The sequence below is a fragment of the Macaca nemestrina genome, chromosome 9 (genome assembly GCF_043159975.1).
Source record: "Macaca nemestrina isolate mMacNem1 chromosome 9, mMacNem.hap1, whole genome shotgun sequence".
In the NCBI taxonomy this organism is placed as follows: Eukaryota; Metazoa; Chordata; class Mammalia; order Primates; family Cercopithecidae; genus Macaca; species Macaca nemestrina.
Window position 1 is genome coordinate 51999025 of NC_092133.1, and position 26299 is coordinate 52025323.

The window sequence follows — 26299 nt, forward strand, 5'->3', positions numbered from 1 at the left end:
AAGAGTTTTGAGATACATGTTAGAAAAAGCTGACATTACTGTAAAGGGATTTTTAAAGATTTTTCCAGTGAACACCCAGAAAGAAAAGAGGAAAGCTATAACGAATGCTTCTGTCTTCTTAGAGAATACGTAAATAATTGTGTACACAATATTGGTGAAATTAAGGGCAACTCTGATGAGGTCTCAGATGGAAGTGAGGAACACTTTATTTGACAATGGAGTAAAGGTGATCCTTGTTATAAAGTTGCAAAGAACTTGGCTGAATTGTGTTCACGTTCTAGTGTTTTGTGGAAGGTAGAATTTGCTAGTGATGGAATTGGATAATTTAGCTGAAGATATTTCTAAGCTAAGTGTTGAAAGAACGGTTTGATTTCTTCTGATTGCTTATAATAGCATGCAAACAGAGATAATTGAATTGAAGATAAACATTAAGTAAAAATGAACTAGAACTTAAGGATTCAGAAAATTTTCAGCATGTTCATATTACAAAAAATGAGATAGCATGTTTGGAACACAACACTAAGGGTGTAGAAAACTAAATTACCGAAAGATTAGTGTGGGTGTGAACCATAGAATAAATCAGCTATTTCAACAGAAGCCAAGAATAGAGATGGAATTATATCAGCAGAAATATTGCCAGCTGGAACTGAGGAAACAGCAAAAATGGGATAAAATATTGGAAGACTGTGAATGTGTACCATCCTTCAAGAAAAGAGAAAAAGGATCCTAAAAGTGAGTCACAAACCTTTGGACCACTGCCTAGGTTTCAACAGGACAAACAACCTCCAACAGAATCCTTAGAGGTAGGGCTGCCAGCTGAACCCTGGGGGAACAATTTTTACGTAGTGAAGCTGTGTGGGCAGGACCCCAGCAGAGAGCCATATCATGGGCAATGTCCCACTGAGCCTTGCAGGTAACAATGCTACCCCACTGGGTCTGAAGGGCAGAACATCAAACCAAAGAGGATTACTCTCGTGCCTTAAGATTTTATAGAATTTGCCTTGCTAGGTTTTTGATTTGCTTAGGGTCTGTAATCTCTTCCTTTCTTTCTTTCTTTTTTTTTTTTTTTTTTCCTTTTGGAAGGGGAATGTCTATCCTATGCCTGTACACCATTGTATTTTGAAATCATATAACTTGCTGGAGGAGTGGATTTCAAGGATTCACATCTGGAAAAGAATTTGGCTGCAGGATGATTCTCGCTCATGTCTGATTTTGATAATATTTAGATGAGAGTTTGGACTTTAGACTTTATAGTTCATGTAGGAAGTAGTTTAAGCTTTTCGGATTACTGAGATGGAATTAACGTATTTTGCATGTGAGAAGAACATGAACCAGGGGATGTTGCACAGGCTGAAATTCTATGAACTCCCTACCCTCTGGAACTGTGAAAAATAGATTTTGTGTTTTTCTTTCTTTTGTTTTGTTTTGTTTTGTTTTAAGACAGAGTCTCCCTCTGTTGGCCAGGCTGGAGTGCAGTGGCATGATCTCAGCTCACTGCAACCTCCATCTCCCATGCTCAAGCAATTCTCCTGCCTCAGCCTCCCGAGTAGCTGGGATTACAGCTGTGTGCCACCACACCTGGCTAATTTTTGCATTTTTAATAGAGGTTTCACCATGTTGGCCAGGCTGGTCTCAAACTGCTGACCTCAGGTAATCCACCTGCCTTGGCCTCCTAAAGTGCTAAGATTACAGCATGAGCTGCTGCGCCAGACCAGATTTAGTTTTTTCAATAGATTTGTTTAAGCCTATGGTATTTGTTACAGAAGCCAGAAATGACTAAGAAGACATATTAAAAATCACACTTTATATTTTATAATCTAAATTATCTAGATTCCATGCAAATGTTTAAAAATCATATTTTCTGTGATATAGTCAAGCTGAATATTCTTGAGTTGCCATCAACAAGATTGTATCAAATTTGAAATTTCATGTATTTTAATTTCTGGGAGAGCACAACAACAAAAAATCATAAAATTTCCTTTGTCTCTCTCTCTTGTTTTATATCAATTTTTTAAAAATATGATTTATAAGATTACCCAAATTTGGCTGGATATGATTGTACACATACATATTAAGCTTGATTTTAAATAAATCTGAAGGATGTTCAAGGGAAGTGAATTATTTATCTCTATATTCCCAGTGACTGGAATACCCTACCACCTAGCAGGTGCTTGGCAGTGTTCCATGAATATTTCCACTGCTGTGATCCTTGTTTCAGCCTGCGGCACCTAGAGGCTCACTTTACTCCTCTATCTCCCCCATTCTCCTCCTTCAGCTAGTAACCACACTCTGTCAACATGGCATTCTGAATGTTTTTAAAATTCATTCACTTCCCTATTGGCTCTTCTTTGGTTCAGTCCTTAAGTCACTTTTTCCCTTGATTGTTTCAGCAGTCTGCTGTCTGTTCTTTCTTATTTCACCTCTTGAAAAGACTTTTGGAGCAATTGGAATAAAATGAATGTATTTTGCATGTAGGAAGGACATGAACTTTGTGGGTAGAAATGTACAATGCTATGAACTGAAGGCTCTAATCCATACCCCTCACCATTGCATATCTGATTGCACAACTTCCTACTGGATGACTCCATTAAGGCAATCACCAAACTCCTGAGTCTGGCACACAAGGACTACTTCACCTAAGCACTTGATTAAGATCTACTGTTATTATTATAAGTGATATTACCTGACCTTTGTCTCTTCTCATGCCTTGCCAACCTCCATCTCACTCTTCATGCTCCAAATACCATCACTTAGCATTCTCCCCAGAATGCATGCAGAGTCACACTTTCAAGCCTTTGCTCTGCAGTGTTTGACATTTGAAGAATCTTTCCCCACCTTCACATTAGGATTTCAGGACACTTTATCATCAGCCTGTCTGTAAAGACTTCCTCCCCAGTTGGTCCCATGGCAGGATAAATGGCCTCCTTCATTTGATTGCAGGGTACTCAATCCTACTAGCACGTGTAGTACAATAGATTGCATTTGCCTGTTTACTTCTCTGTAAACTGTTTGAGGGCAGGAACAGTGTTTTATTCTTCTTTGTCTCCTCAGTGCCTTGGATGTAGTACATGATCAACGAATGCATCGTGAGCTGATGTGAAAAAAATAAATTAACAAACAATAAAAGAAAATAAAATATGATTTAAACTGAGAACTCCAATTTTCTCATTTTATAATAATGTTATCATTATGATAACATAATGATGACAGTAAAGGAAAAATAGGTTGTTTCTGCCAATGAATATAGACATCAGTCCTCAGTCAAAAGAGTTAAGTGGATATCTCTCCAAATCTCTGGAGTTATTCCTTTTTCACAGCTCCACCGTTTTATTATGCTGTGCTGCCATTCTATCTGCTTTGGTCTCAAATTTCAATATCTTTCTCCTCACCTTAGTGAGACAACTAAATTCTCTTGGGTTTCCCTTGCTGCTGACATGGCTTGGAAACTGACTCTAGGAAGCAAGCTGATGCAATCTTAGGGCTGGTCTTCTTCTTTTCTTTCTTTTCTTTTTTTTTTTTTTTTTTTTTTTTGAGATGGAGTCTTGCTCTGTCGCCAGGCAGGAATGCAGTGGTGCGATCTCTGCTCACTGCAACCTCTGCCTTCTGGGTTCAAGCTATTCCTCTGCCTCTGCCTCCCAGTAGCTGGGACTACAGGCATGCACCACCACGCCTGGCTAATTTTTTGTATTTTAGTAGAGATGGGGTTTCACCATGTTGGCCAGGATGGTCTCCTAACCTCGTGATCTGCCCACCTCGGCCTTCCAAAGTGCTGGGATTACAGGCATGAGCCACTGCGCCTGGCCTGGCCTTCTTTTTTAACTTTTCTCTCAGTAATCAGAGCCCACTGCCTCTGTCTAATGTCAGAAAACTGCTTTTTCATATAGTTTGTGTTTTTTTAGCCATTTAATTTGTCAAAAAGAATCCACTCTCTCTTTCATCTTTGTGCATACATTTTTGAAAATTAAACTTCCCTTGCATCCTGGGAAAAACTCTATGTGGTTTATATGCATTATATTTTTGTATTATATTACTGGGTTTGTAATCAAATTTCTGCAAACAAGTACAAACAGAACAACTTAAAAGCAGGCTATGAAGAAAGACACATTATGTACAGAGAAACAAAGATAAGGATGTTAAAACTTCTCATCGCAAACTATAAACCAGAGGATTCTTGCATCAATGCTCATGAGAGATACTGATTTATAGTTTTGTTTGTTTTATCTCATAATGTCTTTGTCTAGTTCTGGTATCAGCGTAACAGTGAACTCATAAAATCAGCTAAGAGTTCCTCTCTTCTGTATTATTTAAAATTATTTGTGTATAATTAATTTTATTTATTTCTAAAATATTTGATAGCTTGGAGTTTTCGTTATGGGAGGTCTTTTAATTATAAATAAAATTAATTGTTCATAGGTCTATTGAAATTGTCTGGGTTTTTCTTTTTTTTTTTACCAATTGTGATATCAAGTAGCTTTTTAACATTTTATGCATTCTATTAACTTATAGGATTTACTGGTATTATGTTTTTCATACTATTTCCATGTACTCTTAGTATTTAAAATGACATTTAATCATATTCCTTATTTCACACTTATTAGTGGTAAACTGTGATTTTTTCTTTTTCTCCTCTGAACATCCTGAAGTTTATTATTAATTGTATTAACCTTTTTGAAGAACTAACTTTACACCTAATTTATCTTTTTTTTTCTATGTCTGTTCTCTTTATTGTTTCAATTATTGCATATACTTTGATTTCAATTTGTTCTTTTTCTTGTTTCTGAAGTTGAGAACTTGCAGTATTGATTTTTGACAGTTTTTTTTTATTGCCCATATAACTATTGAAAGTATGGATTTCTTCTTATATCCTGCTTCAGATGCATTGCACACATTTTGATGTGTTTTGTATTTGGCATTATTCTGTTCAAGACATTTAAAATTATCCTTTGTCATCTTTTTATTAATCCTTGAATTCTTTGTAAATATGCTTTTCATTTAACTTTTTTATATTTGAGGATTTCTTGAACATATCTGTCTCACTGGTTTCTAATTTACTTGTGTTGTGGTTAGAATACATGCTATGTGTAATTGCAAACCTTTCAAATTAATGGAGACATATTTTGGTCCAGTTTATAAGTCTTATCTTAGTATGTATTACTCAGCACTTAGAATAAATGTGAATTCTACTTTTGTTTGAAGTGATTTTCTACAAATTTCAATGATGTCAAGCTGGTTGCAAGTGTTGTTCAACTTCTACATGCTTACTCAGTTTCTGTCAACTTGTCAATTGAGGAGACAGGAGTGTTTAAATAAAAATATTTATGGGATTGTCTATTTCTTTTACCTTCTAATTTTGCTTAAATTAATATAAAGCATTTAGGATTTTTATATCTTTTCTGTGAATTGATCTTTCTATTTCTATTATCACTAGAAAACTTCCATGAAAGTCTACTTTGTCTTATACTAACAGCCACTCCAGCTTTCTTATGATGAATGTTTGCATGATGTTTGCTTATCCATCCTTTTATTTGTAATTTCTCTGCAGTTTTCACTTAATTGGATTTTTTTTGTATCATACAGACTTGTGTCTTAAAATATTTCTTAACCTTATATCATAGTTACTACTAATATATCTTGAATTTTCATCCAGCCTGAAATCTTCTACCTTTTATTTGGAGGCATAGCAGAATTAATAAAATTAATACAATACGCTCGAGCTTTTGCTTGCCACCTAAATGATTGTTTTCCATTCACCTTATATTTTCTTTGATCCTGTATTTCCTCTTTATCAGTCTTCATTTGGAAAAATTGAATATTTTTTCATTTCATTTTATGTTCATTATTATTATTATTATTATTATTATTATTTGTTTTTGACAGAGTCTTGCACTGTCGCCCAGGCTGGAGTGCAGTGGCACGATCTTGGCTCACTGCAAGCTCCGCCTCCTGGGTTCATGCCATTCTCTTGTCTCAGCCTCCTGAGTAGCTGGGACTACAGGTGCTCGCAACCACGCCCAGCTAACATTTTTTGTATTTTTAGTAGAAACGAGGTTTCACCATATTAACCAGGATGGTCTCGATCTCCTGACTTCGTGATCCGCCTGCCTCTGCCTCCCAAAGTGCTGGGATTACAGGCGTGAGCCACCGCACCTGGCTCGTTATTGTTTCTTAGCTATTGTTCTATTGTGTTTTATTTCTACATGTTATAAACACCATAGTGCCTTTTACACACATTTTCTAAGTTGAACATGTCAGGACTCTGAGCCCAAGTCTGCACAAAAACATCCAGATGGCCTGAAGCAACTGAAGAATCACAAAAGAATTGAAAATGGCTGGTTGTTGCCTTAACTGATGACATTACCTTGTGAAATTCCTTCTCCTGGCTCAGAAGCTCCTCCACTGAATACCTTGTGGCCCCCGCCTCTGACCGCCAGAGAACAACCCCCTTTTGACTGTAATTTTCCACTGCCCACCCAAATCCTATTAAACTGCCCCACCCCATCTCCCTTTGCTGACTTTCTTTTCGGACTCAGCCCACCTGCACCCAGGTTATTGAAAAGCTTTATTGCTCACACAAAGCCTGTTGGTAGTCTCTTCACACGGACGTGCATGACAAAATCACTTCTCAGTGTTCCATCTGCTATTCTACTATTCCTCAAGGCTTTCTCAGGCTCTCTCCCTTCCCTACACATCAAACTCAAAGATTAGCCCCTGCCCAAAACTGGCAAATTAACTTTACTCACATGCCCCAAATCAAACTAAAATACTTCTTAGTCTAAAAAATCACTTTCACTAAATAAATAAAGGCCTTTCCCACAGGGTCTGAAAAGGCCACTGCGGTCATTTCTTCCCTTCTGTCAGACATAATTCACTTTCTTACTTGACCCCAGACACCAGCCCTCCAGGCGACTATCTTCCAGTCCTCCAGCAAGCTAAACAAAAAATTCGCCAGGCTGCTAATCTTCTCTTGCCTACTCCGGATTCCCAGCCATCTAAAAACGTCCTAGCTAAACTAAGGGAAGAGACCACCCCTCATATTGTCTTATGCCTAATTTCTGCCTCCAAAGAAAGAAAAAGTAAAAACTAAGGGGCAGAAATGAAATCCACAGGCAGACAGCCCGGTGCCACACCCTGGGCTTGGTAGTTAAAGATCGACCCCTGACCTAATCAAGTATGTTATCTATAGATTACAGGCATTGTATAGAAATGCACTGTGAAAATCCCTATCCTGTTTTGTTCCGATCTAATTACTGGTGCATACAGCCTCCAGTCATGTCCCCCTTGCTTGCTCAATCAATCATGACCCTCTCACACACACCCCCTTAGAGTTATGAGCCCTTAAAAGGGACAGGAATTACTCACTTAGGGAGCTCGGCTCTTGATACAGGAATCTTGTGGAGTAAACCCCTTCCTTCTTTAACTGGGTGTCTGAGGAGTTTAGTCTGTGGCTCTTCCTGCTACATTTCTTGGTTCCCTGACCAGGAAGCGATGTGATTGGCGGATGGCCGAGGCAGCTCCTTAGGAGGCTTAAGCCTGCCCTGTGGAACATCCCTGCCAGGAACTCCCACCAGCACCAGCGACGCGGATCCTGAGAGTGCTCCCAGGTAGGCATTTGCCCTGGTGGGATACCTTGCCAGAGCCGTGTGTGGCAGGCCCCCGTGGAGGATCAACACAGTGGCTGAACACTAGTAGGAAACAGTCACTTGGAATCTGTAGATCTAGAACTTGGTAAGACTAGTCTTTGAAATTTGACCACTCCATTTGAGTGGAACCGTGACCTGATCACCCATGCCATGCCTTTATTGGCACTTTGGTTTTGGTTTTGGTTTTGACTTGGTTTAAATTGCTTGACAGGAATGTTCTTGGGAACTTACCCACTCCATGAGTGGAAGCGTGACCTGATTACCCACAGTGTCCCTTTGTCGGCACTTTTGTCTTGGTTTTGCTTTGATTTGAATTACTTGACAGGATTGGTCATGGGAACTTACTCCATTTGAGTGGAAGCGTGGCCTGATCACCCACGGTGTACCAGTACCGGCACTTTGGTTTTTGTTTTTGACTTGACTTGGATTCCTTGATACTTTGGTTTGGGTTTTGACTTGGCTTGGATTTCTGGATACTCTGATTTTGGTTTTGATTTTGGTTTGGTGCAAACTGCAAAAGTGTGTGTGTGCCCTTTTTACCCATTCTTTGTTTTGTGGTGTGTGTGTGGTGTGAGTGTGGTGTTTTGTCTCGAAGAAGCGTAGGTCAGGCACAAATAAGCCCCCCCTACTAGGAACTATGTTGAAAAATTAAAAAAAAAAAAATCAAAGGAGACTATGGTGTCCTATGACACTAGGAAAACTTAAAACTTTGTGTAAGATAGACTGGCCAGCATTAGAGGTAGGTTGGCCATTAGAAGGAAGCCTGGACAGGTCCCTTGTTTCAAAGGTATGGCACAAGGTAACCTGTAAGCCAGGGAACCCAGACCAGTTCCTGTAGATAGACACTTGGTTACAGCTGGTTTTAGACTCCCTGCCCCCAACACACAGTGGTTGAGAGAACAGCAGCATAAGCGGCTGGCAGAGGCAGGGAACGACCAGCAGAGAGAGAGAAAGGAAAGAGACAGAGAGGAAAAGAGGCAAAGAGAGAGAGGAAGAGACAGAGAAAGAGGGAGTCAGGAGAGACAGAGAGAAAGAAAGAGAGAGGCAGAAAGAGAGAAGAGACAGAAGCAAAAGGAAAGTCAAAGAGAGAGAGATATACAAGTAGTGAAGAAAAAAAAAAGTGTACCCTATTCCTTTAAAAGCCAAGGTAAATTTCAAACCTGTAATTTATAATTGAAGGTATTCTCCGTAACCCTATAACACTCCAATACCACTTTGTTGTCAGTGTAATCAAGGGTGTATCCCAAAAGCACTGAGGCCTTCTTATCAAAAATCATTAACTCATAGATGGCCCAAATGCATTCAAACTGTAGCGGCAGCTACTTCGCTAACAACAACAAAAAAAGTAAAAAAAAAAAATAACTTTTAGAGGAAACCTCATTGTGAGCACACCTCACCAATTCAGAAGTATCCTAAAGGTTAAAAAAAAAAAAAAAAAAAGGGAAATAAAGGGCAGGCAGAATTTATATAAAGAGAGTATTATATGGTAAATTCTTGTCCTGACATAAATTAACTGGTTGTTTAAAGAAAGAAATATTTGTAATAAGTCAGAAAGTTGAGGCATGTTGAAGAATTGCCTGCAAAAGTCATGAAAAAGAAAAATGTTATAAAAAAAGAATCTATGCAAAAAATGTTGTATAATTTAAAATTAACTAAGCCTCCTGAATGTAAAACTATTAAAAAAAAAAAAAACAGTTTATGTGCAAGGTGTATAAGAAAAGTAAAATATACCTTTGGTAAAAGGATTATAAGGAGGCGTAAGAATGTACATTTTTACCTATATTAAAAATTTTTTAAAATTATTGTTTGAAAGGTTTAAGCAAGTTTTAAAATGTTAATTGTAAAGAAAATTATGTGTGTAAACATATTAGCTAAAGTTAAAGGAGTATCATCCATTTTTTCTGTGAATTGGACACTAAGTAAAAGCATAATAGGTTTTTCTTAAAGCACCAACCTGCTTTTTAGTAAAAATTATGGAAGTTTAAAAAGAGTCTATAAAATCTTACCTTACTGTCAAACATTAAAAATTAAATAAATATGTCTACAAGGGTTCATTAACATTAGGTTTAACATTAATAACACACTAATATAAACATAAAATTTGACTTATCTGGAATAAAAATTATATGAGAAGCATTGCTAAATGTAAAATGGTATTTGGCTTTCTTTGGTTTAAAAACTAATAAAAATAGGTGCTAAAGGAAATTTCTCAGTAAAAAGGCACTAAGGACTATAATGTCCACTGCCAAGGTCCCCACTTTTAAAACAAATGTCAATTTCTTAAAAATTATATACTTGATTTATCTTCCACTTTCCCTTCTCGCAAAACAACAACAACAACAACAAACTAAAAGTCTTTTAGCACATCATGTACCACCCCCAGAATTTCTGGTAAACCAGCTCTAGCCAGAAGATCACATCCTCATCAAAGGGTGGAAAGAAGAAAAACTCGAGCCAGCCTGGGAAGGCCCCTGCCTTGTGCTGCTAACCACTAAGACTGCTATTAGTACAGCAAAAACAAAACAAAACAAAACAAAACACCAACAAAAAAACCCAAAAACAAACAAACAAACAAAAAAATGGATGTACTCATCACATCCAAGTCAAGAAAGCGCCATACCTTCCAGAGTCTAGGCCATAGTCCCAGAGGAAAACCCTACCAAACCAAAGCTAAGAAAATTTAACTCTTTTCATCTATTCTATTACTCTTCTTTCCTTGTTCAGTTGCTGACCATTTAGTTATTAACATAACCAAGTCAATTTTGCCTCAAACTATTGCATTTATTGATTGCCTTGTTATATCCTGTGAGGACTTGCCAAGTCAAAGAAAGCTTTCTACTTCAGAAAAGTACTTCTGTCCCTCCTGACTCTCCTCAGACTGGGCATTAGTAAACTAGCACCATTTAATCTGGGGAGATTTCGATAAAGACCCCAGTGCCAACCAGGAGTCTTGCCACCTGATATAGAGCTTTCATGCCATAGTTGGTTCAACATTCTGTGGACCACTAAAGAGAAAGGAGGGACTGCCCCAACTGGTTGTTGTAATTTCCTAAAACCATACACTCCTTTTACTGGAGGATCATAGAAGTTAAAGACTTAAAACAAACTTTAGCAGTTAAGACAGGATACCAATATGCAAATGCCTGGTTAAAATGGATCAAATATTCCATCTGCATGTTAAACAAAAGCAATTGTTATGCTTGTGCACATGACAAGACAGAGGCCCAGATTGTCCCCTTTCCACTAAGGTGGTCTTCCAGTCGACTAGGTGTAGGCTGCATGGTAACTCTTTTCCAGGATTATACAGTCTGCAGTAATAAGTCGTGCCAAGCTCTCTCTGCTATATCCCAAAGTCCGGCACCCTGCGGGTCAGCCCCCGAGGGTCATCCAGCCTCCGTCTCCCAACACCAAGTTCACTTCGTGTCTGTCACAACAGGTAGGAAACTTAGCGTTCCTTGGATACCTGAAAGGATTCAGTGAGCTTAAGAATTTTCAAGAGCTTATCAATCAGTCAGCCCTTGTTCGTCCCCGAGCGGTTGTGCGGTGGTATTGTGGTGGACCTTCACTGGGCACTCTGCGAATAACTGGAGTGGCACTTGTGCTTTAGTTCAATTGGCTATCCCTTTCACCCTGGTATTTCATCAACCAGAAGGAAAAAAAATAAGACATCGTAAAGGGAGAGAAGTCCCTTATAGGTCTTTCGACTCTTATGTCTATTTAGACGCAGTTGGAGTCCCACGAGGAATACCAGATCAATTTAAAGCTGGAAATCAAATAGCTGCAGGATTTGAGTCAATATTTTAGTAGGTGACACTTAATAAAAATGCAGATTAGATAAACTACATGTATTACAACCAACAGCAACGAGCTTTTCATAAGTCAAAAGAAAAACTCATGTTGGCCCTAGCCTTGAGGCTGCCTGACCTGACAAAACTCTTTACACTCTGTGTATCAGAAAGAGAAAAAATGGCAGTTGGAGTTTTAACCCAGACTGTAGGGTCCTGGCCAAGGCCAGTTGTCTAGCTCTCAAAACAACTAGACAAGGTTTCCAAAGGCTGGCCCCCAGGTCTAAGGGCCCTAGCAGCAATGGCTCTGTTAGCACAAGAAGCAGATAAAGTAACCCTTAGGCAAAACCTGAACATAAAGGACCCCCATGCTGTGGTAACTTTAATAAATACCAAAGGACATCATTGGTTAACAAATGCAAGATTAACCAAGTACCAAAACTTCCTATATGAAAATCCCCACATAACCATTGAAGTTTGCAGCACCCTAAACCCCACCACCTTGTTCCTGGTATCAGAGAACCCAGTTGAACATAAATGTGTAGAGGTGTTGGACTCAGTTTATTCTAGCAAGCCCAATCTCTGAGACCATCCTTAAACATCAGTAGACTGTGAGTGGTACGTGGATGGGAGCAGCTTCGCCAACCCCTGCAAAGTGACTCTGAAGAAGATGACAAGCCCTCCTCCAGTCACACCCGGCATCTGACTAGTCCACGCACAGCCGAAGCATGAGGTAACTCATCACAGGACTCATTTTCCTTAAAATTTGGACTTTTACAGTAAGGACTTCAACTGACCTTCCTCAGACTGAGGACTGTTCCCAGTGTATACATCAAGTCACTGAGGTAATACAAAAGGTTGCTACAGTCCCATTATTTTATGGTTATTATAAGTGTAGTGGAACTCTAAAAGGAACTTGTTTGTATAATGTTATTTTATACGAGGTATGTAGCCTAGGAAATGACCAACCTGATGTGTGTTATGTCCCATCTGAGCCTCCCATGACCACAGTTTTTAAAATAAGATTATGGACTGAGGACTGTTGGGAGCTCATAAATGGTATGAGTAAAGTGTTAGCCAAAACAGAAGAAAAAGGGGTGCCCAAACAAGTCATCTTAAAAATGGATACCTGTGCTGTCATTAATAGTAATAAGTTAGGAATAAGGTGTGGTTCTCTTAATTAGAAAAGAGGCTATATGGCAGAAAATAAGTACATCTGTCATAAATTATGACTGTGTAGAAATAAATACAAATACTGGTCTTGTGTCATTTAGGCCACTTGGATTAAAAAAAAAAAAAAAAGAAAAGAAAAGGATCCAGTCCACCTTCAGAAAGGAAAAAATGGCCCTTCCTGTACTAAGGGACAATGTAACTCCTTGGAGCTTGTAATAACCAATCCCCTTGATCCTCGCTAGACAAAAAGGGAGCATGTGACCCTAGGAATTGACGGGGCCGGACTGGATCCTCAAGTAAATATCTTAGTTCAAGGAGAAGTTTACAAACACTCTCCTAAGCCAGTGTTTCAAACTTCCTATGATGAACTAGATGTAACAGTACCAAAAATTCCAGGAAAAACAAGAAATTTGTTTTTGCAATTAGTCAAGCATGTAGCCCAGTCTCTCAATGTCACTTCATGTTATGTATGTAGAGGAACTGTACTAAGAGATCAAAGACCATAGGAAGCCAGAGGATTAGTACCTACAGACCCAGTTCCTGATGAATTTCTGGCTCAAAAGAATCACCCCAATAATTTCTAAGTCCTAAAAGCCTAAATTATTGGACAATATTGCATAGCTAGAGAAAAAAAAGAATTCACTCACCCCGTAGGATGACTTAGTTGTCTGGGACAGAAACTGTATAATGGTACCACAAAAAACTGTCACTTGGTGGAGTTCAAATCAAACAGAGAGGAATCCATTTAGCAAATTCCCAAAGTTGCAAACTGTGTGGACCCACCTGGAGTCCCACTGGGACTGGACAGCCCCCGGTGGATTATGTTAGATATGTAGGCATAGAACTTATGCCACATTACCTGACCAGTGGGCAGGTAGTTGTGTTATTGGCACTATTAAACCATCTTTCTTCCTACTGCCCATAAAAACTGGCTAACTCCTGGGTTTCCCTGTCCATGCTTGCCATGAAAAGAGAAGCATAGCCATAGGAAATTAGAAAGATGATGAATGTCCCCCTGAGAGAATCACACAATATTATAGGCCTGCTACTTAGGCACAAGATGGCTCCTGAGGATACCAGACCCGACCCCCATTTACGTGATCAACTGAATCATACGGTTACAAACTGTCTTAGAAATAATCACTAATAAAACCAGCAGAGCCTTGACTATTCTAGCCCGGCAAGAAACTCAGATGAGAAATGCTGTCTATCAAAATAGATTAGCTCTTTACTACTTGCTAGCAGCCGAAGGAGAGGTCTTTAGGAAATTTAACCTTACTAATTGCTGTCTACGTGTAGATAAGCAAGAGCAAGTAGTTGAAGACACAGTTAGAGATATGACAAAACTGGAACATGTACCCATGCATGTGTGGCATGGATTTAATCTTGGGATCATGTTTAGAAAATGGTTCCCAGTGCTAGGAGGATTTAAAACTCTTAAAATAGGAGTTATAATAATTATAGGAACCTGCTTACTGCTCCCTTGTTTGCTACCTGTACTTCTTCAAATGATAAATAGCTTCATCACTACCTTAGTTCACCAAAATGCTTCAGTACAAGTGTACTATATGAATTACTATTGATCTGTCTTTCAAGAAGACATAGGTAGTGAAAATGAAAGGGAGAACTCCCACTAATAAAATACGTGAGAGTCTCAAATGGGGGGAATAAAGGAGGAGACCACCTCTCATATCATCTTATGCCCAATTTCTGCCTCCAAAGAAAGAAGTAAAAACTAAAAAGCAGAAATGAAATACACAGACAGACAGCCCGGCGCCACACCCTGGGCCTGGTAGTTAAAGATCGACCCCTGACCTAATTGGTTATGTTTTCTATAGATTACAGACATTGTATAGAAATGCACTGTAAAAATCCCTGTACTGTTTTGTTCTGATCTAATTACCAGTGCATGCAGCCCCCAGTCACGTACCTGCTGCTTGCTCAATCAATCACGACCCTCTCACAAGCACCCCCTTAGAGTTGTGAGCCCTTAAGAGGAACAGGAATTGCTCACTCAGGGAGCTTGGCTCTTGAGACAGGAGTCTTGCTGATGCCCCCGGCCGAAAAAACCCCTTCCTTTTTTAACTCGGTGTCTAAGGAGTTTTGTCTGCAGCTCATCCTGCTACAAAGCAATCAGTTCTTGCTAAAAATCTAACCTCTCAAACTCTCCAACCTCAATAGACCAGACCCTACTTAGTCATCTATAATACTGCAGCTGCCGTCAGACTGCAAGACCCTCTCCATTGGATTCACGGTTCCAAAATAAAACTGTGTTCATTGGACAGCCAGCCTGTTCTCTCCTCTTCCTCCTAAAAGTCACAAGTACTTGGCCAGGCACGGTGGCTCACACCTGTAATCCCAGCACTTTGGGAGGCAGAGGCGGGTGGATCACAAGCTCAGGAGATTGAGACCATCCTGGCTAACATAGTGAAACCCCAACTCTACCCAAAATACAAAAACTTAGCCCAGTGTGGTGGCAGGCACCTGTAGTACCAGCTACTTGGGAGGCTGAGGCAGGAGAATGGCGTGAACCCAGGAGGCGGAGCTTGCAGTGAGCCGAAATCACACCACTGCACTCCAGCCTGGGTGACAGAGCCAGACTCTATCTCAAAAAAAAAAAAAAAAAAAAAAGAAAGTCACAAGTACTCTTCCCTACTTCCCTTAAACTCCCATTTCTAAAAAGCAATAATAACACTTATAAGCCTAATACATCCCTTCATTCTATTAGGTCTATTCATCTTTACCCTACTTTTTGCAACAGGGCTTTACGCAGCCACCCCCACTACTTAGACTGTGTCCCAAAATCTTGTCATCCCTACTATCTTCTGTCTAGTCATACTCCTATTCATCATTCTCAACTACTCATAAATGCCCTGCCCTTGTTTACACTGCCAGTTTACTCTTTTCTTCCAAACCATCATAACTAATATCTCCTGGTTTTATCTCAAACTACCACCGTTAAGTCTCTCATAAAATAAATAAAAAATCTTCACTAACAAAACACACTCCAATACTTTCACCCTAATAAAGTCCTATTCTTTTATACTCACTCTTATTCTCATTCTCATTCTTATGCCACCCTCTACCTCTCACCAGCTATCTCCACCACACTATCAATCTCACTCACTCTCTCCTAGCCACTTCTAATCCTTCTTTAACAAACAATTGCTGGCTTTACATTGCTCTTTCCTCCAAAATCACCAAAGCCTCAACTAACTCACTACTACTACCAAAAAAACAAAAAACAAAAAACGAACAACAACAACAAAAAAACAAGAAAACCTCTATATTTTTAAATGAAAAATGTTATTTTTCCCTAAATCAATCTAACCTAATACATGACAACATAATAAAACTCAAAAATAAAGCCCCAAAATTTGCCAACCAAACAAATAAGCACACTAAATCCCCTTAAATACTCTCTAATTTAATTTCCTGGGTCCCCCCAGTTCTTAGTCCTTTAATACTTGTTTTTCTCCTTGTCTTATTCAAACCTTATGTTTTCCGTTTAGTTTCTCAATTCATACAAAATCGCATCCAGGCCGTTACCAATCATTGTATACAACAAATGCTCCCACTAACAACCCCACAATATCACCCCTTACTCCAAAATCTTTCTTCAGTTTAATCTCTCCCACTCTAGGTTCCCACACCGTCCCTAATCCCCCTCAAAACAGCCCTAAAACCATTGCCCATATGTCTCCCATACCACCCCTCAAAATTTTTGCCACCCCAACACTTCACCACTTTTTTGTTTTGTTTTTCTTATTAATATAAAAAGAACAGTTAATTTTCATATTAAGAAAAAAACTTAAGGAAGTTATACTTTGTGCTTAAATATTTGTCTTTTATGGTCCTCTTTGATTCTTTAGTAGATCTTAGTTTCCAATGGATCAGATTTTCTTTCTGTAAAATAATGCTATTTATTAATTTTGGCAGTGCATTATTGCTAGTGAACAATTTGCTCAGCTTTTGTTCGTTTCAAAAAGTTTTTTCTATGGTGTTCATCAGATGATTAATTAATTTGTGGTTACGAAGACTCAGCCTCCTTGACACAATTTTAGAAAACATTTAATTGCTGTTTCTCCTCCAGATATCCTTGGGCTTATGGGTATAGGAAGATTTGCCTTCTGCCTACGTCACATTTACCTCTTCTTCCCCCTTATGCTATTTCCGTTGCTCTTGTACAGTTTTTCAATCCCAAGGATACTGTGCAATAACTTTCTGCACTCAAATCTCTAACTCAGCTTCTGTTGCCTAAGGAATCCAACTTAAAACAATGAGTTTAAAAGATTGAAAATGCATATGTAGATTTAGTATTCAAATATAGTACTTTTGCAGATTCATATAACAATCATAAACAGCCACAAACACCCACAACTATTTATATTTGTATATTTATATGTGTATGTATGTGTACTTCTGTCTGCCAAAGATTTTTAAATTATCATACATTTTTGATTGGCATCATGCTTAATTCCAATCGACCTTATCAGAGTAAAGGGATGTAATCTGAAATGCCAACATAAACACTCCTTTATCGACTAAGACCGAACCAAAGGTTAAGGAAACAAAGCTACTTACAGGTCCAGGGTTCAGAGTCTGGCTGACCTGGCAAATCTCTAAATTCTTGTGGCTAAACTCCCAAACAATAGGAGCTATCAGCTCTGATTTACAACACAGTCACTACAACTCTGATGGGACAAAGGACAAGCCTTAGAAAAATTCTCTTCAGATAAGCTACTGCAGACCTTAAGCCAGTTTCAACCAGCTTATATGGGCTACACAGTCTTTGTATCCTATAGTTCACCTTTTGTCCTAGAGTCAAATTCTACTTCATTTTAATGCTGAGACCCTGCCTTGAAATGAACGTGAAATGTATGTTACGTATACGTCTACCCACTATGCCTGGACTCAGCTCCTATCGTAAATATGCATAGCTTTTGTCCCAAATGTATGTGATACCAGCTTTGTGAGGCATAAAACCTAACCTATCTTTCCCTTCTTCAAAGAGAGAGGTGGAGACTTTTCTTCCCAGCCTGCAAACCAGTTTCAGCAATAAAGCTCTCCTTTCTACTATTTAGCCACTCTGGTGGTCCTTTGGGTGACAGGGGTATTAAGCTTTATGTATAGTTTTATTAAATATCTCTGATAAATCTCACTATTATGAACACTTCAAATTTTGAGGACCATGTTCTTTCCCTAAATCAAATCTCAATTTATCTTTCATTCACAGCTTCCTTTAATTTCTATATTGGCTTTGATGCTCCAACATCTTATAGTCTTAAATTATAAATATCACATTCTGCTAGAATTTCAAGTGTGATAATAGTGAACTCTGTGGCTCCACGATAGTTCTTACAGGGGAGTGGATACACATCCTTAGGAAGCCCAGAGGGAATTTTCAATTGTTACTATGTTAAAGTGTTGAGATGACCACAAACCTATCTCATTTAATTGTCTCTAATAAACTTTACAAATTTAACTTATATGGCCATAAAACTATTTTATTTATTTATACCTAATTTTTTTATAGAAATGCTTAAATTCCATTGATGCACATAACTTTCACAATTCCATATATATTCATTATGTGTGTGTTCATATTTATATATATATAAAATTTTAAATTTAATATAATGAACATAATCAGAATGTCAATTAATCTGACTAAATTGCCATTACATTGTGTTAATGAACACAATTAATGACTAAATTGTGTTCATTAACGATATTATCTTTTGCTCATTTCTAATCTGAATGTCATATTTATGATATGATTATACTAATACTGCTAAATTATAACTTTCATATTAGTTGTAATAAATTTATAATTCATTTGGAGTACTTAAAGTATTTCTCAGAAGAATAAAGAAACTGAAGTCAGAGAAATTAATTAGGAGATGACTTAATTAATCAAGAGGTCAGGGTAAAAGGAATTGATAAGTTTAAGATACCTAAGAGTGCCCTACTTTCTAACATATTTATAGATTTCACAGACTTTTTAAATACAAAATAATACACAGGCTGTTGAATTGGCCATTGCATACCTAAGCATTAAAATAATGATATGCTACCTGGATGTAAAAACTTACCTTAGTAAGTTTTACTGAGGCAACACTGACCTCACAATGAGTGGACCAGGGAAATACAATTAATTATCCACATGGAATCTAGGAAGATATTTCTAAAATGATTAAGATGTTGTGATTTAATAAAGAGACCAACCAAGTTCTTACAGTACCCCACCTTTGCTTAACATTTTTCCTGTTTTATGTGCTGAATCCTTATATATGAATTTATTTGTAGGTAAAATCCTGAAAATGACATTTTAATTTCATTTATTTTTTATTTATTTTGGAAACAAAGTCTGACTCTGTCGCCCAGGCTGGAGTGCAGCGGCGCAATCTCGGCTCAATGCAAGCTCCGCCTCCTGGGTTCACCCCATTCTCCTGCCTCAGCCTCCCGAGTAGCCGGGACTATAGGCAGACACCACCACGCCTGGATAATTTTTATATTTTTAGTAGAGATGGGGTTTCACCATATTGGCCAGTCTTGTCTCGAATTCCTGACCTCAAGTGATTTGCCTACTGCAGGCTCCCAAAGTGCTGGGATTACTGGCGTGAGCCGTGGTGCCCGGCTTTGGAATTTTGATTTTAAAAACCAGTACCTTATTCAAGTGGATCAGCATTAAATAACACCCCCTTCCAGAATATTGCTAATGTCTTTTTAGATTTCTGTTTTATTAAATAGGTATTTGCTTGCCAAGATTTTTCAAAGAATTAAAGAAAACATATTCTGTATAAAACATCTTATGTATTTCTAATTGTGCTAGGCAAGAAGCCTAGGTAGAGAACTTTATATTTATAAGAGAGTATGTCAGTGGAAAAGCACTAAAACCATGCTTTATAGGCAATCTCAATAAAGATTACTAAATCATGACATATGGAAAAACTTTTGTGATATAAAAACACCTAAGCTTTTGGATTACTTATTTAACACATTTTATAAACTAAGATAAAAAGAATGATTAGAAAACTTCAGAGGCCGTAAGTGTCAGGAAAGATGTCACCCACATGGGTGCAGTACACATAGCTGGTGAAATCCCAGTGTACACCCTGGTGGCCTAGAGCTTCTGTTTTAATGGGCTGTGTAAATGTAATGCCCACATGAAATAATGATGCTCAATCATATTCTCTCTCAAAAACAGAAAAAATCTTGCCCACAAAGAAAGAAAAGAATGTCTGAATCTTTTCTCTGGATGTAAAAGGAAAATAAAAAAATAAACAAAAATCTGTACCTTGAACATCTGAAATCTGAAGGGACCCCAGCTGACAATTTAATTTCATAAAGTATTGGGTTAAGCATTGGGATAAAATGGATGCTCCAACAGAAAGTCCCAAAATGTCAGGGAGAGGAAATAAGTCTGCCGAGTATCACACAAGAGAAGAAGATGATTTGAATTTTTACTATTCTATATGGCTACGTTTTATTGCACTGCAAATATTTGAAAGAACACAAATATTTTAAGTAAATGTTTTCCACTTGTGATTTTTTTAATGTTAAAACAGACCCTGATAAATTGTATCATTTATAGATCTGCACCTTGAATTTTTGCATAGTTTAACTAATATATCAATCACATAAGAAACAAAATCTGAACAAATATTTTTCATTATGCTTGAAGCTATTGACATAAACAGTGAGATTTTCATGTCATTAATCATTTAATACACTGCTGAAAACCAGAATGAGAAAGGAAATACTGGAGTTTTGATTTATATACTTTATAAGGAACAAACAATAAGAGATGTAGCTTATACCCAAGTAAATGTAACTGATGAAAAAGACAAACTTATTGCAGTAGATCTGTATTATTATAGTTACTAGTTCAGTGACAAAAATCTATAAAATCTTGTTTCAAAAGTCTTCTCATTTATTCATAAATGATATTAATAAACAAATACTGAATACCAAATATTTGCATATTAAAGTCTCAGAGGTAAAATGGCAAAAATCCTTACCTCCAGGATATTTCTCTTATTGAAGAAATAAAATTATATATGCTTACATTGTAGAGCAGAAAGTACTAAGTGACTCTAGAGATGACAAAGTAAAACACCATAGGAAGTAGAGACCAACACTACTTCCTACTAGGAAGTGATTGATGAAAAATATTGTCTTGGGTTTCATAAAATGAAGAGAATTATAATACAAATTATTATAAGAGTTTGTTTTTTTTTTTTGCCTAGAAATAGCAAAAAGTACCAAAGTAATTTTAATAATACTCTGCATTTTACAGTGTTTATGATTTAACCAAGCAAGAGATTAAATGCATAAAACAATCTGTCCTGTGCTATAACAGCAACCTCAGATAGTTACTAAATCTAAAGGCAAATGAATTTTGTATATTTTATTTCACAGAGAGATAAAAAGTATTTATACAAATTTCTATTTTGTATACTGCAGACAATGTGATCTTACCATAAAAAATACACAAATTAGAACAGAAATCATATCATGAATACAATGGCACTTTTTTCTGCATTCAAGAATTCACACAGTGCAGAACTATCTGTAAGATTTTGTCTTCTTTTCAACATGCACCAAGTCTTTATTTTTCTAACTAGTAAACTTTCAAAATTTATTTTCTGGTTATAAACTTGTCATTGGGTATAGTCAGATGATCACATTGTTTAAGGAGCTAATGAGCCCCCCACTACAAGGAACAGTAAAGATCATTCATATGGTTACTAATCAAGTAGAGGATGCCAAGAATATTTGAAATAAATGCCACTCTTAATCAATAGCTATCATTACAGTGTTTCACAGTGAGATAAAAATAAAGACAGAAAAATTAATTTTGATAAGACATGACTGCTGTAGGTGCTGTTTACAAAGTGATACTGTATTTGTTTTTCTTTGGGTAAAATATCAATGCTAGTAAAACAAATTAATGAAATAAAACAAAAATTTAAAATACACTGCTGCTAGGTAGGTAAAGTATTGATTACAGTACCTGAGATCAGGATAGTAACATAGTTAATTCCTTTTTCATTGTAGGGTTGAAGTGTCTCAACCATTATGAAATGAAATGAAAGTCTCACAGCACCCACTCTCAAACTTTGAAGTAGAAACATTTTCAATATATATGTCAAATATATTTTAAAGAAATGAATTATCATTTATATAGCTAAAACCAAGTCTATGAAGATCACCATCTTGAGTTTACTGAGTTTCCACACAAACAAATAGTACTGTATTTTTTTAATTTTTGAAGTGTATATAAATGTTATGTTACCTGCTATTCTCATTAAAATTCTGTTTTCATTTTTCACATAAATGCTCATTTAATTAATTCTAATAGTTTTATTATTTTTATGAATAAATAAGAATCATTAAGAATCATTCATATAATTTCTGTTATGATTCTAGTGTCTCTTAATTTATAATATATACATACAAAAGGATGTCCCTATGTATCTTAATTGAATTATAGATCAGGAAAATAAAAAACTCTGTAAGATTTTAATAGAATAATTGAAAAATTCAATGTGCACTGGTATTTTTTTAAAGAATACTGCATCAGTGTTAAATATTTTGAGTGTGATCATTGTATTGGACTTATGTAGGAATGTATTATTATCCACAGGAGAAACCTGTCAAATAGTTCAGAAAAATAATACATAGAGAATTTTTAAAAATTTCACAAAACATTCACAGAGAACATATTCTTTATCTTTTTGACTTCTGTATAGGTATGGAATTTTGCAAAGTAAGTAGAAAATTGGTGTGCACCGGTTTAACTACCATTGAGAAAAAATCTATTTGAGTATAGATGTTTGCATATATGAAAGAGAGGCGAGCTGGAAGAAAGAAGTTATCCTTATCTACAAGAAAAGGACATTGTTTCCAAGAAAGAAAGAATAAGAAGAAATGTAGGTCTGGTCTGAAGCTTTGTATCATTTCTTTGAAGACGGTTCAATATTATGGCTTCAGATAGAGGCCTAGCAACTACCCAAATTGACAATGGGATTAACATTGACGATTTCAGGAAATAGAGTAAAAGCACACATTGACCAGAGAAACATAGTTGGTTCAAAATGATAGTAAAAATTTTAAATTTTTTCATTAATAATTTATAGTAATATAATTCTGACTTATCTATCTAGCTACCTAGTTGCTCAGGTATGGAAAAGCAGGTAAATTTCATCTAGGCTTGAGTTTTGCCAGAGAGATAAAATGAAAAGACAAAAGGCAAATAAGTTTTTGTTATACAATATTATAAAAGACTGGAACATCTACATTGGAAGAACTGTTTTAATAAGAATAATTGAGCAACCAGCTAAAAAGAGAGGATATTATTTCAGAATACAAAGCTGGAAACACTCTGATGTAGGAACATAATAGATCCAAGAAGGCAATATGAACAACCACTGTTTCATCTTATGTAAGCAACCAGTCTCTTTGTTCTAAGAGCTCTATTAATACCGCAAATGAGTCATAGCCTATTAGACATTATATCAGTTTTAGATTTACTTATATTTTTCTAACTTTTCTTCTTCATGTTAAATACACCAATGTGTAATATATTTTCTATTCATAATAATGGAACATTTTTGGACTCATACTTTTAAAATATGATCTTTGAGTGATATCTAATATCTTTAATATAGTTAAATATTAAATATTCTGGTTATATATATTTCTTCAAGAAAATAAATCTGCTCTTTCTGTAATATTTTACTCTTATCTGATATCTCCCCAAAGACCAACCAAAGAGACCAACTTTATAAGAAGTTTGATCGTTTGTCTGTATTAATATCGGGAGTAAGACTGATGAAATTAACAAAAGCATCTTGAAGAGGAGATATTTATAGCGCAGTTTTTTGATATGCACAGCAGTCATATTAGCATATGAAACAACAGGGGAGATGAGAAGAGTATATTAGAAATGAGTTATATTGAAAATTTTTCATTGCATATCAAAATCAGTGAATTTCTTCCTCATCTACTGACCATTCAATGTTGATGTAACTACATGAATTTCTTATGAAAATATTAATTTAATATAGTCTTGCCATTTCAAATTTTAATACCATTCAACTGTATGCACTCTAAAAAATTTGTTCTTCTTGACATAGGGATAATATCAAAAGATAAATTATATAAATATATAAAATATATAAAATAAATCAGATTTTTTAGAAAGCCATTTTTGATTACCTGGTTGCCCAGATATGTATTTGGTACTCTGTGTTTGAAAGAATAATTGTATGAGGTAGTTGATGTTTTGAAAAGCAAAAGGGCTCATTTAGAACACATAATCCCCCATTTTGTGATTCATAGCCTGGAGTCTGAGAAGAATTAAGCCATGAATTGCTTTCTAAGAACCTATGAATACTTTATACAAAGTTTTGTCAGTATGTGCATTTTTTTTTCCTAAAAAAAAGGTACAAAAATAAATCATTCTGAAAAGGTTTCTAGGTCTCTAAATATTTAAAAGTCTGCTGTTCTGAGCATTCTTGATAAATGTAGCTGCGTTCACTTTCAGTGTTCATTTCAGACAGAGGAATTTTGACCTTTTGCTTATGTCGAATTTATCTCATCATTTATTTTTAAATGACTTAAAATAAAGCTTCTATTTGATTTTAGTGAATTTTATTTTTACACAATAAAGTGCCATTATCAAAGAAACTGGTTACAGATAATGACTTAGCTTCATGTCCTGTAAGTCATCTCACTTATTTTTTTTTTTCTTAAAACTCTTTGGCTTTTAAGACAACATGCAATAAAAAATGACTCAATTATGACTAGCATTTGTGCAATGACTTTTTTTTAAGTTTCATTTTTAGGTTCAGGGGTACATGTACAGGTTTGTTATATAGGTCAATTTGTTTCATGGAGTTCGTTGTAGCGATTATTTTGCCACTCAGATATGAAGCCTAGTACCCATGTGTTATTTTTCCTGATCCTCCCCTTCCTCCTACACTCCACCCTCCAATGGGCTCAAGTATCTATTGTTCCCCTCTGTTTTGTTCTCAGCATTTAGCTTCCACTTATAAATAAGAACATGCTATATTTGGTTTTGTGTTCCTGCATTAATTTGCTAAGGATAAATGGCCTCCAGCTCCATCCATGTCCCTTCAAAGGACATGATTTCCTTCCATATTTTATGGATGCATAGTATTCCACGGTGTGTGTGTACCATCTCTATGCATATAGACTACAAAATCTAAAAGAAATAGATGAACTACTGGACACATACCCCTCCTAAGATTACACTAGGAAGAAATTGAATCCTTGAAAAGACCAATAATGAGCTCTGAAATTGGGTCAGTAATAAATAGCCTACCAAAAACAACAAAAAGCCCAGGACCCGATGGATTCACAGCTGACTTTGACTAGATATACGAAAAAGAACTGGTGCCATTCCTGCTGAAACTATTCCAAAAGACTGAGGAGAGACTCCTCCCTAACTCATTCTTCAAGGCCACTGTTTTCTGGATACCAAAACCTGGCAGAGTTACAACAACAAAAAATAAAACTTTGGGCTCATATCCTTGATGAACATCAATGCAAATATCCTCAACAAAATTCTAACAAACTGAATCGGGCAGCAATCAAAAAGCTTATCCACCACCTTATCAAGTAGGCTTCATCTTTGGGATGCAAGTTTGGTTCAATAAACGCGAATCAATAAATGTGGTTCATCACATAAAAGAACTAAAGCAGAAACCACATGATTATCTTAATAGATGCAGAAAAGGCTTTCAATAATGTTCAACATTCTTTATGTTAAAAACTCTCAATAAACTAGGTATTGAAGGAACATACCTCAAAATAATAAGAGCCATTTATGACAAACCCACATCCAACATCACACCGAAGAGGCAAAAGCTGGAAACATTTCCTTTGAAAACTGGTACAAAATAAGGATGCCCTCTCTCACCACTCATATTCAATGTAGTATTGGAAGTCCTGGCCAGGGCTATCAGTCAAGATAATGAAATAAAGGTCATCCAAATAGGAAGAGACGAAGTCAAATTTCCTGTTTGCAGAGGACATCATCCTATATCTAGAAAACCTCCTATTCTGAGCCCCAAAACTCCTTAAGCTGATAACCAACTTCAGCAAAGTTTCAGGATACAAAATCAATGTGCAAAAATTACTAATGTTCCTATACACCAACAACAGTCAAGCCAAGAGCCAAATTAGGAACACAATCTAACTCACAACTGCCACAAAAAGAATAAAATGCCTAGTAATACAGATGATCAGGAAGGTGAAAGATCCTTACAAGGAGAATTACAAACCACTGCTCAAAGAAATCAGAGCTGACACAAACAAATGAAAAAATATTCCATGCTCATGGATAGGAAAAATCAATATCATAAAAGTGGCCATACTGCTCATTTATTTTTATCGTGTGTATTTGTGTGTATACACGTGCCTGTGGTATTTCAGGCGGCAAACACATGTTCATGAAAGTGTTCCTTGTGTAAAACACTCAGGAACTAAGTAAGGAATATGCAAGAAACAACTGATTTTCTACCAATTATATGAAACATTTCTCTCCCACTTTGTTCTTCATTCAATTATAAAAATTTGTACTACAACCTGGAACTTGGTTATATAAGGTCATTTACAGGCATTAATCATTGGGGCAGTGAAAATACTACAGATATTTACGGGCTGGGA